Source organism: Vigna angularis, chromosome 5 (assembly GCF_016808095.1).
Source record: "Vigna angularis cultivar LongXiaoDou No.4 chromosome 5, ASM1680809v1, whole genome shotgun sequence".
NCBI classification, from domain to species: Eukaryota; Viridiplantae; Streptophyta; class Magnoliopsida; order Fabales; family Fabaceae; genus Vigna; species Vigna angularis.
In genome coordinates, this window is record NC_068974.1 from 30,891,722 (window position 1) to 30,907,216 (window position 15,495).

Below are 15,495 nucleotides of genomic sequence, written 5' to 3' on the forward strand. Positions count from 1 at the left end.
ATTGGTTGAAGTTAATCCTTAATATTTTATTCTATAAAGTATTTTAAATTTTTATAAAGATAAATTTCACTGATTAGGATTTGGATTGGAACATGACCCGTGTCCTGTTCATTGCAACAAAGCACTTTTATTGGGCCAAGAATCAGACAAATTGTAACAATAGTAGATGGATATAATAGAATTAAAAAAAAGAAAAAAAAACAAGAAGAAGTAACCCATATAATTAAATTTCTTAATAAATGAAAAAAATAATTAATATATTACATATAAAAAATAAGTTATAATTAAAAAATAAATTATAACTAAATTAAGGTTTATATTTTTAATAAAATTTTTGAAATTAAATTGAGTGGTATAAAGAGGGCAAATATTATAGTTAAAAAATATGGTCCAAAAGACATTTTTTTTATCAGGTTTGAAATACACATCCAAAGTAAATGTTTGATTGATGTTTTAATTCATAATATAAAAATATTGGCATCAACTAATTTAATTTAATTTGTTAATACAAGTTAAGTAAAGTCATGTCTGAAATAATTATGAATATAATCTAATTTAATATAGCAACAAAATATATGTTTCACATTTTTTAAGTCACAAAAATGATATTATGGAAAAGATCTGAACGTAATAATTATATGTATGCTTGTTTAGTTTAACAACTATCTAATGTAAATTCATATTTAAACATAAAATGACATCTAAATAAAAATATTTAATTTAAACTAATAATTAATTACAAATACATTAAGTTTTACGTATCTGATATGAATAGTCAACTTCTTAGCCAACATGGTGGTTGGATGTCGAACAATTTGTTTGTACATTGTTTGTACATATTTTACATCTAATATATTATTTAAGAACAATTGATAGCACCTGCTTTGCATAAATTTGGGTAAAATATTAAATATGAGAGTAATACCTAAAGTAGAATGATCTAATTAGCGTAACGAATAAAAAAAAAGTCACAATGTCTAAATGTTTTTTCACTCTGTGATTCAATTTATTTGCCAGTGAGACTTTTTATTTACTTATTCATTGAGCTTATTGTTATTAATTTATCTTGAATTTTCCATGAAGGAAGAATGTTTGAACTTTTTGTTTCTATCTCGAGATAAACAGATTTTATTGTTTGAGAATAATTAAGTATTACATTTAGAGATATCAAATAATTAATTATTGTATTATTATAATATTTTGAAAAAAATAATAAAATATAATAATAAGTTATTATATTATAAAATATTATAAGATATTTTATAATATTTTAAGGCATGTATAGTTTTTATTTACGTTTTAGTTTTTTTAATTGGTTATATAAATTGAGTTAATTATTAGAAAATCTATTAATTTATTGTCCACCTAGTTTAGTTATGTACTTTCTTTTACATGACATAGATTATTTTTTAATTAATTTGCAAGGACATCAGTTAATTTTGACATTTGTTATAAAATTAATAATTTCTTATTATAGTTGTAAAATAATAATAGATATGTGCATCTCACACACAGTTTATAAGTTAGTTCCGATTATTTTTAAATAAATTTCACTTTTATTGATCACCAAATCAATGGACTAAGAAAGTCCCTTCCAAAACCTCATTTTAAAGTAGGTTAAGGTTAATTAGTAGCAAAGTGGATTTAAATCAACTAAAATTTTTAATTAATTTTTAAATATAATATCTTTAGTGAGAGTTGAAAGTCTAGCTGAGTTAGTCTAAATTAAAAGTCGAACTGAGTTAACCCAGGCTGATAGTCAAGTTGAGTCAGTCTAGATTGAAACTTAAGCTTAGTCAACCCATATTGAAAGTCTAGTTGAGTAGCCTAGGCTAAAAGTCAAACTAAATCAATTTAGATCAAAAATTGAGAAAATGTTGTAAGGGTTAAAGTTCGAGAAAATTCAATAAGAGTCAAAAGTTGAGACGAGTCATTCAAGATCAATGGTTAGGCCGAGTCGACAAGGACCACAAGTCGAGATAAGACAATTTAGCAAATACTGAGTTGAGTTGGCCCATGTAGAAGGGGTGGAGCCGGGTCTTTTCACGTTGAAGGTCGAGTTGAATTAGACAAGGGTCGAAGATTAAGCAGTGTCAACGCGGGCTATTGGTGAAGGTGAGTTAGCCTGAATTGAATGGTAGAGTTGAACTAATTCAAACTAAATGATAAAACCGAGTCATCATAAGCCCAATGTAACTTGTCTATCTTGACGTGATATGTACATATCAACTCATAAGTTATTTCTTATCCATGAAACTTTTATTACTATTTTAACCTTGTAATCTTTTTTTTATTAGTTTTTTAACCTTGTGAGTTTTTCTCTCTCTCTTGCAAATGTGAGCCAAAGTCAAGTTTTATGAATTAGACTAAAATGAAAAATATAAGTATTAATAAGAATTAAATATTCTTTCCCATTAACTTTCAATAAAAATTGGAATTAGTTAGTCTCTTAATATACCTGAATTTAGTCCTTTTAACTAAATTATGTTAAGTTTATTTGACATAACATTTGATTTGTTTATAATATTTAATTTACATATGTTAATTGAAAAATACGTTTGAAATATCAAATAAATATAATAAAATTTTATTAAAAAAATAAATTTACATACTTTTAAAATTTGGATACTTCAAAATTACAAAAAAAAAACTAATTTTAATATTCACTAAAAATTAAGAACAAAATCATACTGGTAGATTATGAAAACAGTAAATGGAATCTCACGTGGATTTTATCATCAACATTATAAAAAATTTATGCTACATAGTGAAGTAAAGTGGATACTACATTTTATATATTATTTTTAACTTTTACAAGGAAAAGAACAATATGCAATACGAAATTCTCCTCGTTAAAAACTAACTATTTATTTAAAAATCTTCTTTTAGTTTTTTATTATTTATTATGAAAAGTGTTTTAAATATTATATACTCATTACTTATGAAATATATATATATATATATATATATAATGATAATAACAACTTGATTAACTTTTAATTAAATGGATAGGAGAAAGTTTTTATACATTTTATTTACTTTGTCAAGCATTTTTCTATGTCCGTTAGGTTAGGTTTGTGTATAATGATGATTTTTTAAGATATAACATATTTTCTCATCCATCAAAATTTGGTGACCTTTAAGAGTGTGTTCATTAGGAAATAGTGCGTGGATGATTTTGAGGGATTTGAGAGTTAATTTATATTTGTTTTCTTGATCGGATTTGGAGGTTGGTGAATGAAAGTTAATTTAAAACTAAAGTTTGTGAAAATGTAGAATTTAACCGGACGTCATAAATAAAAAAAATTATTTAATTAGTAAAAATAGAAAATGATTAAAATATTTTTAATAATAAAAGTAATATAAATTTATAATTGTTAATATTATATATAATTATAAAAATTATTATAAAAAGAGAAATTAATATTATGTTTATTATTATTATTATTATTATTATTATTATTATTATTATTATTATTATTATTATTATTATTATTAAAACTGTAGGGGTCATGTTTTCCTTAGTGAAGTTATGTTCAATGAGCATGACTTCAAGTTTTATTTTTGACATCGAAGGTCATGTGTTATGAACAAAATTTATCAATGAAATCGTGACAATTAATAATAACTTTCAGTTGTTAATTTTCAATCTTCGAACATAAAAGTTGTAATATATGGATACGACTTTTGTTTTTCTTTTGAAAATAAGGATCTGTGGATACTTTGTTTTTATTTTTTTTTAAAAAGAATTAAAGGAAGAAAGATGCAGTGGATGATAACAGAGTATAAAAATATAGCAAACAGTAATTATTTTTGTAAGTAATGGTTCATTTAAAATAATATAATTTTTAATTTTGATTTTTAAGTATTAATAATATTAAAATTTATCTATGAAAAAAATTGTCAAAAAGATTTTAACACTCAATAAATATATTAATTACAATCGTTGAAGATTACGTTATTACATGTAATAAAACAATTATTATATAAATTTGCATTATTATTCTATGAATTTAAATTGTTCTTTAGTTGTAGCTTATACCCCACTTAATATATCTTTTACCTTTAATTCTTTTAAAATAGGAAAAACAAAATACTCTATATCCTTACTTTTCTAGAAAAAAAAACAAAAATCATGTTCAATAGATCATGACTTTTATGAAAAAAAAAACACATGTCTAAATCATTATTTATAATTGAAAATTAACAATTAAAAGTAGTCATAATTAACTTCGGTTTCATCTTACAAATTATATTTACAACACACGACTTTTTTATAAAGTAAAGCATTATATAAAGATGAAATACTTATTACTTTAAGGTTTTGAAAGTGATATCAATCTTTTATGTGATTGGCTTCAGATGTCATTAATATTTGTGTCTCCCTTGTGAATCTCTTTCTTAATAGACTCAATAGTTATCTCATCTATTAGCAAAGACAAATCTTTAATTGCTACCTAAGCTGAAAGAAGAACAATGATGGTCCCATACCAAAGAAATAACTAGACATCCCATTAACAAGAATAACCAGAAATTACAGAGTTTTAACATCCTTTTAGACTACACTTTTGCCAAAAGCTTAAAAAAATTTCTACTTTTGTAGTAACATAACATATGTATGATATACTGTTGAAGACCGTCACCATGTTTCTCACACTCACCGTCACCAGTCAAAAACATCCCGAATGACTTCGACCCGAAATTGGATAGATTTATATTACTGTACAATGATTTGATAAAAGCCAAATTAATGCTTCTTTTCTTGTTTCATAGATTTCACATATCTTAAGAAACAACTTGTCTGCAACCAACAACAACCAACCATCAATCTATCTCACCAGCCACCATATCTTGTTCTAAATATCCCTTCCAACAATATTAGTTAAGGAAATCACCAAAAAGTTCTGCCAACTCCTTTTAGCCATCATTTATTTGCTTTACATATTACCTTTTAATTAAGGCAATGTTACACTCAATCACTTCTCATACAATAATTCCTTAATAATAATTTTACTTTCAATCACTTTCCAAACAACCTAGTTTAATATCTTACTTTAAATCATGCCATCATGTTGTGATGATTATAAATCTTTTTTAAATATGATATTATGCTTTGAACGAATATATAAATATGTTTTAAATTTTAAAATAATTAAGAGAAGATATAATGTAGGTAAGATAGAATAAGAACGTAACTTTTTTTAGACTCAATAACTTTTTTTTTAGTAAAGTGAGAAAATTTAAAATGCATAAAATATATACTTTTTTATAACATTTAGTAGAATGTTTTGGCCATGCATGATTAGTAGAAGTACATTTTTGTTGGAACATAAACAATAACACGAGGCTTAGCCACAACTTTTGCTTACAATGAAGTTACATCCACTTTAAAAATTGTCTTCAAAATATCTCCAAACGATTCAATATATATTGTGATGAAAAAGACCTCTGTAACGAAAGCAAGTACAAGGTTCAATTGATCTTTTTTTGTGTGTGGTTAGCGTCACTAAAGATGAAGGTTATGTATGAACATGAGAAAATATGTTTATATACCTGCCATTTATCTCATGTAATTTGCATATCACTTATGTTTTTACACAGGTTGCAATACTCACAATATTCTCGTTGATAAAAAAAAGCAATAAATATATATTTTTATATAATTTATATTCTCATGCTAAAATAGAAAAGGTTAAATAAACAAGTTATTTTCTGAATTCACAATAACGTATATTTCAGATTGCTATAAGTTTAAAAGAGTCATTCTTAATAATATAGGGTAACTTAATATTTTTGTATGGCTAAGTTAGGAAAATGTATAAATCTAAAGAAGAGGCTTAGGAGTTTAAAATTTAGAAACTTTTGACATAGTTTTATTAGGAAAATAACAATGGAGGTTAGAAAAAAAAAGATAAGTACGGCCTTATGGAAAGATATTTTTGGAGTTAAAGTATAGGTTTTAGGAAACTTAAATTATATATTGAAAATAATTATGAATCTTAGTGGTGGGATACTTAAGAAAAGTATGTGAGAAAAGTTTTTGGACGAAAATTAAAACAGGTTTTTTACTGCTGATTTAGGTCTATTGTTAAAATGATTGTCGATAAAAGTATAAAAAAAAATGACTGAACCGCCGTCAATTCTCTTAAAATCATGACGATTTTCAAATCAGGTCGCCATAAGCTATCTGAAACTTTAAATTTTTTTTTTTACAAAACAACAACTGTTATTATTTTAACCGTCATTATAATCTATTTAAAAATTTAAAAAACAAAAAAATTTACAATTAAAAAACTTGGACAAGTTTAACTATAATCATCATTGAAAATAAGTTTTTTTTAATGTAGTATTTACAATTTCTTTTTATCACAAACTTGTTTGAAATTTTCACACAAACACATTTAAAAAGTTCAAAATATTTAAAGATCTTAAAATTGTAACAAATAACTAAATAACTAATATATATATATATATATATATATATATATATATATATATATATATATATATATATATATATATATATATAAAGTACTATAAACTAACTCTAACCACTCTATATTTTTATCCATTGCATGAAGTAATAGTCACACTCATAACTTTCAGTTTGTTTATTGCACTACACTTATAATAAAAATATTTAGATGAATATAAATATATTGAGGAAAATTTATGTGACCTTCTTAGTGTTGGCATTTGATCTACCACTCAATATACTATATCCATTAAAAACATTAAAATTAAAACATTCAATGTTAGAAAACATGACATTTATTCAAGGTCAATGTAGTAGCGGGTGTTTCATAAAATAGATTTACGTATCTATTATACTTGCAGAACTAGCGGCCGCCAATGACAACTGCATTGAAAATTAGTCAAAAAATATATTAAAACTTTTCCATCCCTATCTTGTAATCATCACTTATCTGTGATAAATTAACCCAACTCCGATCCATACTTATGTTTTGTAGATACGTGATTGAAATTAGTTCTCTATAAATTCATGCAAATCTTACTTTTTCCTCATAAAAGGTATGATCTTATCTCATTCGAAAAGATTCACTTTATTATAACTGAATAGTACAAAAATTGTAATTATTACCCCTTATATTTTGCAAAATTTCGCATTGGTCTTTAGGTGACACGAAATAAAAATAGTAACAAAAAATCTCCACAGTCAAATATGAATACGAAAATCAACACAAAGTGCAATAAACCAAAATTGAGTAAAATATATGAAAAGTAAATTATAGTTTATGTATTAATCAACTAACAAAACATGATTACTCTTCACTAACTGTCCTATAAGCCAATTCAAGATTTAATACAATTATTGTTAGTACAACCTCAACTATAAATTAAAATTAAATTTATGCTGCTTAAAATTGGAGTACTAGACAAATCAATGTATTTAATATCAACCGAAAAACTAATGATCGCTCATTGTTTGTTGAAGGTCGGATACCTTCAGACTTAATCCTAACACGTTTAACCGATAATTCAAATAACAGTTCATACTCATTAATTCCAAACTAATTAAATTAAATAAAAACTATCTAACAATTCATACTTATTACCGAAAGAAAAAAGAAAGCATTTTTAAAAATAAACTTATTCAAAATTATGCATTTACATTAATACATTTTATTAAATAGTAATAATGAAACTAAATTAAAATTAAAGTATACTAACCATGAGGAAGAAAAGCAGCAAACGAGAGGTGATGGGGAAAATGTTGGCCAATAGACCACAATGGCGACGAACAGGGTGGTCACGAACATCAACAAATAGGTTGGTCATGAATGTTAACGAAGAAGGCGAGAAAGGTGATCATGAATATCAACGAAGGAGAAGATGTACGGAAACCAGGTAAGAAAGCCCAACTGCACTGTCGAATGGTTATTAACAATGCAGTGACCTGTAGTGGCTTACGAATGATTGTGTCATAGGCGATGAAAGTGGTCGTGAAAGATACCGACAATAGGGGAGAAGACTTATGCAAAACATGTAGGAATTGCACTCTCGAACAATTACTTTAACGGTGGAAGCGACTTCTGGTGGCTTGCGAATGATGGTGCTAGCGGTAATGAGCGATAACAATGAACATTTTCAACGACAAAGAAATAAGCAGTTGCCTGGGTAAGTAGTGAAAAACTAGGGTATGCAATTTGAATGCCCTGTAAAAGTGAAAATTAAATGGTCATGTGATGATAGTTCTACTTAGAACCATCGTTATTTTTAATAACAACGATGATTGTTACCCCCAACTAGGGATGACAATGGGTCGGGTCGGGCGCAAATAGTGTGATACCTGAACCCGACCCGTATGTAAAAAATTGTACCCATACCCGCCTCGCTACCCGCCGAATACTTGCATGAAAAAACCCTGCGGATTTTTTTCAACCCGCTGATACCCGTTTCAACCCGCAATTTTTAAAAGTAATAATATTTTATGATTTTTTAAAAATGTTTAAATTAAATTGAAAAAAAACATACAATTTTCTGAAACAAAATTGGGCCAATGTTCAAATAATTTATTTTATGAAAACGGGCCAAAAGTCCAAATCACCTTTTTTATTATTAATTTTTTTCTTGAAAATAGGCCAAACCCAAACCCTTCTTTAGGGTTTCTTCCTCAAGTTCATCGTAGTGGTCCTTTTCCTCCCCATCTGGTGCAGTACGAAAGCATGAGAATGATGCCATGTGACCGTCCTCATTCTCACCCAAAAAATTAGGGTTCCAGAATGTAGAGAGCTTTCACCGCGAATTGGACTAGGGCAAGGATGCTTCGCGGTAGCTGCTGGAAATTTTTCCCCGCGTTGGAGGTTCTCTCGTTATGATAGGGTTTCTCCTTTTCTCTTTTGCAGCGGCGCTCTCATGGTGGCTCCTTCGAAGGCGGTGGTGGCGGCACAAGTTACATTTTTTGTTCCCTAGAGCCGCGATTGAGAGGTGCAATTAAGTTTGCAATTTTTTTTTCTGGAATCTCTGTTTGGATTCTTCTTGCAGGTTGCGCGAGAGAAAGATGATGAACTCGCGAGATTTACGCGACAAAGATGACTGGTTGGCGCTGCTTGTGACCGCAATTTAGGGTATGGAGAACAACTAGAGGAAACCCTAGGATTGAACTTCATTTTTTTCTTCCCTTCTCTGATGGCAATGTGAATGAGAGGAGAGTGTATGAAAAAAAGTTGAGATTTAAGGTTTGATGGCAGAGACCAGATACAATAGCTACTAAGAAAAATAATTTAAAGGACGAAGGATAAATCCCTACCCCAACCATTTTTCAGACGGTTACGGATATCCGCAGGTACTAAATCCCTACCTCAACCATTGTCATTCAAACAAAAGTTAATATTTTAATGAAAAGAATGGTTTGAACACGAGAAAACACAAGTTATTATTTTAATGCATGAGTTAGGCAATATTACACTAGACATGGAAAAGAAGAAAAATGGGTTTGGAAGGATAGTAAAACTAAAATTTACACATTGAAATCAATGTATAATAAAATTAGAAATCAAGCTAAGATATTAATTTATATGAACTATTTTTGAATATCAAAGTGTTACCAATTGCTTTGAAAATTATTGTTAAATCTAATTTCAACTCGAGACGGTTTAACCAAAAGCGGGGTGGATGTCATAAGTCGTGAATGTGTCATGTGCGCAAGAGGTGATAAAATAATTCAACATGTATTATTTAAATGTATAACAAAGGGAAAATTTTGGAATATGTGTGCCAAATGATTGAAAACTATTACAAATCACAACATAACAATAACATCATTTCCAAAATTTAGGTTGCCTAGGTTAACCAATAAATGAAAAATAATATGGAAATGTATATGGATTGCTATAGGATGAATTGTATGAACATATAAGAACAATAAAATTGTTTGGTTCACTGTGAAAGTTGTTGAGAAGGTATTCAAATAACTCAAATAAAGGCTTGGATTTAGATTGCAATAAAGTGCCAAGTTAAGTTTGTGTATTCCGGTTGGTGTTTTTATCCAATTTTATGCATAAAAGTCTAGATGATATGATCATGTCCAAGAAAGATTACGATATTTTCTAAATTTGAATCCTCAAGAGGCACAATAAAAATAAATCAAAGAAGAACAATCTAGCATATTGATAAGTCAAGTGAAGATTCACCACAAATATGTTAATCTTTGATAAGAATATGAGTTCAAATCCAAAATCAAAGAGAATCCTCTCTCAAAAATGCAAATGCATATATTAAGACTAAATAGTGTCTACATTAGTTTTTGGTATCTCTATATATAAGTATATAAGTTTAAGAAAACCTAGAAACCTAAAATAAAATTCAAAGCCCAAAACACATAAAAATAACAAAAAAAAAAAATCACAAATGCAAACTTTTTGCCTTATGAGACCCGTTCGTCTAGTGAATACAAATTGGCTCACCCAACGAAGTAAAATTAAATTAAAATTACAAATTATTTAATTTCTTAAATTATTCTTTAATTGTGCTCATAATCATAATCATAATGTTCTTTAAATTCTCTCTTTAATGAAACATTATAAGATTTAAGGAGATTGTTTTGATCTTGGACCTTGTCATAAATCCTTTGAATTGCGAATGTTTTTTTTTTCAAGTTCTTCTCATATATGTTTTAGGAGATAGTCCTCTATCTAATAGAGCTTTTACATTCTTATAAAAATATAGCCAAATATTCATCATATGACCTCATAAAAGTACGTATTGAGGCCGAAGAAAAAAAAAGAATAAATGAAGTAGGTTGGACCTATGATCATCATGAGTCATACATCATATTCTTTGTTTGAAGGTAATAATGCAGGTAGACAATTAAATCAAATTTGCATGTGAAACTTAATTCTAATTCTTAACCATATTGTTTTGATTAGCATATAATAAGATGAGCCCAAATGTTATTATATTCGTTGTTAATCCAATTTTTATCATTTTTAAAGGATGAGATAAATATCACGTATTTGTTCTAATTATTGTCTTACGACAAAGTTAAGAGCTCTAATATTTCAAATTGCAATGGATGTTTTACTCAAAGCAATTTTCTTACCATGCAACATGTGAGTTATACTCCATGGGAAAAATATAATTAGGCTCTATATGAATGACAACAAGAAATTTTGAGAATGCAAGTTTTGAAACAAATTAATGTTTTCTTATCGTTCATCTTGTATTTTTCTTTTCAACTAAATATTTTTCATTATTTAAAATATTATTTATTATTATACTAATAAGTTTTTTAATCCGTCATAACAATAATACTTTATATGGATTATATATTAAAATTTAGAAAATGTAGAAAGTATGATTTTGTAAGATATGAAGGGCGTGAGGTGTATGAAGTGAAATGATATATTTTGGGATAAGTAGGAACTAACCCTAATCTCGAAATCCCATAGAATGTCATGTTGGAAGTGACCTTTAACACATGAATGGGGTTTGGGATGATGATGAGAGAGAGGACAAAGAGACATAGTGTCAGAAGGGTTTTGCATGAATACGATCTTGTACAAAGCTCTTACAAGCGAGAAGGAGGAGCTTCTTGGTGGCCCTGCTCATCGCAAGAACTATACCGCAACACAAGGAGGCAAGCTATCGTGGCTTTGACAAGGAGCTTGAAGAAGAATGAGATTGGTCACCACCTACAAAATTAATAATACATAATATTATACTTTTATTTATATATATATATATATATATATAGTATTTTTTAGAAGAATATGTATATTTCAATTGTCATTCTAAATCTTAATGATAGTTCGTTATATTTAAAAACAATAAATCTAGACTAAATATTAATAATAATATGATAAATTTAAAAACAACAATGTTACTAAAATATATAAATCTCATAAAATAAGATTCGAATTCATTTATATGTTGTAATTTGATTTTACTCTAATAAAGGTAGGATCTCCAACACAATAAACATATATTTTCATATAGGACAACAAATAATTTCAACTTTTGATTTCCTTCAATGTTATGGTTGACGTGATTAAATACTGTGGTTGATTTTTAAGAATGATCACGTATATTTTATTTTAATAATACATGTGATAATTAATAAAAATCAAATATATATTTAATTACCTTAATCATTAGCAAAGTTAAAACAAAATTTTCAAGACTTTTTTAATATTATTGAAAATTTATATCAACTAAAAATAAAAGTTAATTTATAGTATAGAAATTAAACCTTGTATTATAAATTGATTTGGTAGAAAAATAAACTTAAAGTCAACTGAGTAAGAAAATATGTTGGAGATCTTATATAATTAAATATATTGTGAAATTACACTGTATAAATGAATAAAAATATCATTTTATAATTTAATTTTATAAAATTAAATTAGTCTTAGATTTAATTCTTAATAATTATACTAAAAACAAAGTAATAAGTTTATTGTAAAACTATTTTTTTTTCAGTGGTGAAAAGTATAACGAGAAAATAAGTTTTATTTGATTTTTTTGAGTGACGACGCACTTGAGAATTATATAGATTCTGCTATCTATCTCAATTATTTAGGGGGGAAATTATTGGTGGGGTGCTAGTTGTAGCTAGTACGATACGTATCCCTACTTTGTGCTTCTTCACATTTGTAGTTTCGACAACTGCATGTTGTCTTTCCTTTATTCCTTTTCCTAAACCATATTTTCTAATAAAAATCAAATATATAATATGAAGGTCATGTAGTCAAACTTTTAAATTTTCTAAAAAATCTAGCTTCTCCACTTTCATTTATTCATAATTATTCAACTAATATTAAACACAAACATTTTTAGGTTTGAATTTTCACTTTTATGTATTTCACATTTGTTTATTAAAACTAAGAAACACATAGGACAATACTCGCTAAATATGTATTTGATTGGTAGAAATGAATTGTCAAATGTGAATTATTATTGAATGTCAATTTTCTATTTTAATTTTTTTATAATAAATATATGTAACCGGCAACCATGGTACTACGAAAAAAGAGGGGTCCCGACTAGTGTCCTTCTTTTTGTCATAATCATACTAATTTATAATTGTTTTATAAAGTTATCATTTGATATTGTGACACATGTTTTGCATTCACAATTTTGTTATGGAATATTTAATTTTACAGTATTTTGAATTAGGAATGACAGGAATGAGTAGTATCAATATGTTATCTATCATGTTTAGAATAACTTACTCTATTATCGTTTAGCTACTTGTCAAATATTCATCAAAAAATATTTTTGATTTTTTGGATTGAAATGCTATAAGACATCCAAAAGACGCAAACTTTTCTTACGAGAAAACTAGCAAAGGGAGAATGTGCTATTACACTACCCAAAGACACGAGAAAAACTGCACCAAAACACAATGGAAACTTATTTTAATCGGTTCAAATGGAAGATAATTCATCAAAGACTAATTTAATCGGAGTAAAAGTAAGTTTAAACGGTTCAAAAGAGACAAAACGCACCTGGAAATGCAATGTCGCAGAGAGAAAAAGCGAGAAGGATGATGATGAAGTGCGCGTAACTACGAGTTCGATTTCTGATTTAACAGGAACCAAGACGTCGGGCACAGGGGGCACCGACGTCTATTCTCGACTAGACGTCGATGACCTCACTAATATGACGTCCATTCGATTTAAAAATTAATATTCGCGGTGTATATCGACGTCGGACGTAAGGGAAGCCGACATCCAAAACAACTTTTCACCTACCCTGTCAGCCCATTTAGACGTCAGATGGCGGGATCAGACGTCTATATGGCGGAAAAAACAACTTTTCACCTACCTGTCAAGCATATAGACATCTGTGACACGGGGTCCGACGTCGATAATCGTATATAAACGTGGGGATGGCGGGATCATACGACTATATGACGAAAAAAAAAAATTTTCATCTACCTGTCATACATATAAACGTGTGTTAGGAGGGGTACCGACGTCTATAATATTATAGACGTCAGGGACCCCCCTAACCGACGTCTATATGCTCAACTTATTTACGAAAATGCCACCAATCAATAATTTACGTTGGTTATTTTGAAATCCGACGTCTACGGAGTGACGCTAAAGGCCAATTTTACACTAGTGAAACATATATATATATATATATATATATATATATATATATATATATATATATATATATATATATATATATATATATATATATATATATATATATATATATATATATATATATATATATATATATATATATATATATATACACACATGATATCTGCCGATATTTTTTTTAAATTTAAGTTAAATTATTTAAAACAAGTCTTACAATATAAATAAGATAAAAAAATAATTTTAAAATACAATTTTAATAAAATTAGATATTAAATTATTTATATAAGTAAATGCTCTCTTTAAAAGATAAATTTAAATGAATTACGTCAAAGTATAAACTTAAAAAAATTAACCTTTTTAAAAATCAATCTCATCTAATAAAAAGTATAAATATATAAAATTAAATTCTAAATAATTATTTAATAATTGATATTTTTTTTTTCAAATAAGTTTATACTGGATATTACTCTCATTACATAAGGATATTATTAGAAAAAAAGAAAAAAAAAGATCACATCAAACTTATATAAAATTACATGACACACATAGACCAAATACTTATTACAAAAAAAACTAAGTGAAAACATGAACTAATAACACTAAACCCATTTCCTTCCCAAAATTTCTTATACTTTAAACTACATATATCAGGATTTAAACTACATATATAAGGAAAAAGACAAATTCTTTAACATATGAAAACTTTTATCATTAGTTAGGAATCCCACGTTCCAAACAAAATCTTTAAAACTCATTATGTTTTTTAGAAGTCATTATTTTCAATGATTTAGTATTATAACTTTCTTTGACCTATTCTACTATGTTTTTTTTTTAGTTTAAACTGATGCATCATTATCTTTAGTATTAGAATTTTCTTCTCATCTAGAATATTAGTCTATTTAAAAGTCAATTTCAACTCATTCGCAAAATAAATTTCTTTAGACGTCAAATAATTAAGAATTTTCTCAAAACTACTAAGGTGAATCTAGCTGTTGTAAACTTTATAAATTATCGCGACAATAGGAATGACGTCTTTTAAAGGAGATAAACCAGCTAAGAAACCAGACTCCACTAATACACCACCATCTAAATTCTTAACAAGAGAATATCCTTTATAAAACAAATATTATCATGATGAACCACCACCAACCCAGATTCTGACTAAGTAACATGTTGTGCCAACACAGTTTACACTATAAAAGACTAATCACATACTCCACTATATATTTTACTAATAACATTACTTTATCATTTATTTTTAAGAATATTCAAATTATATTAATTGATAATGATTAACAAACAAGGAATATTCACCCATTAACTAGGATGTAATTAAAATACCCATATTTATTATTCGCAGCTATTCATTTAATATCTTATATAAATTTTATTTGTGATGTGGAAATATTTTTATCAT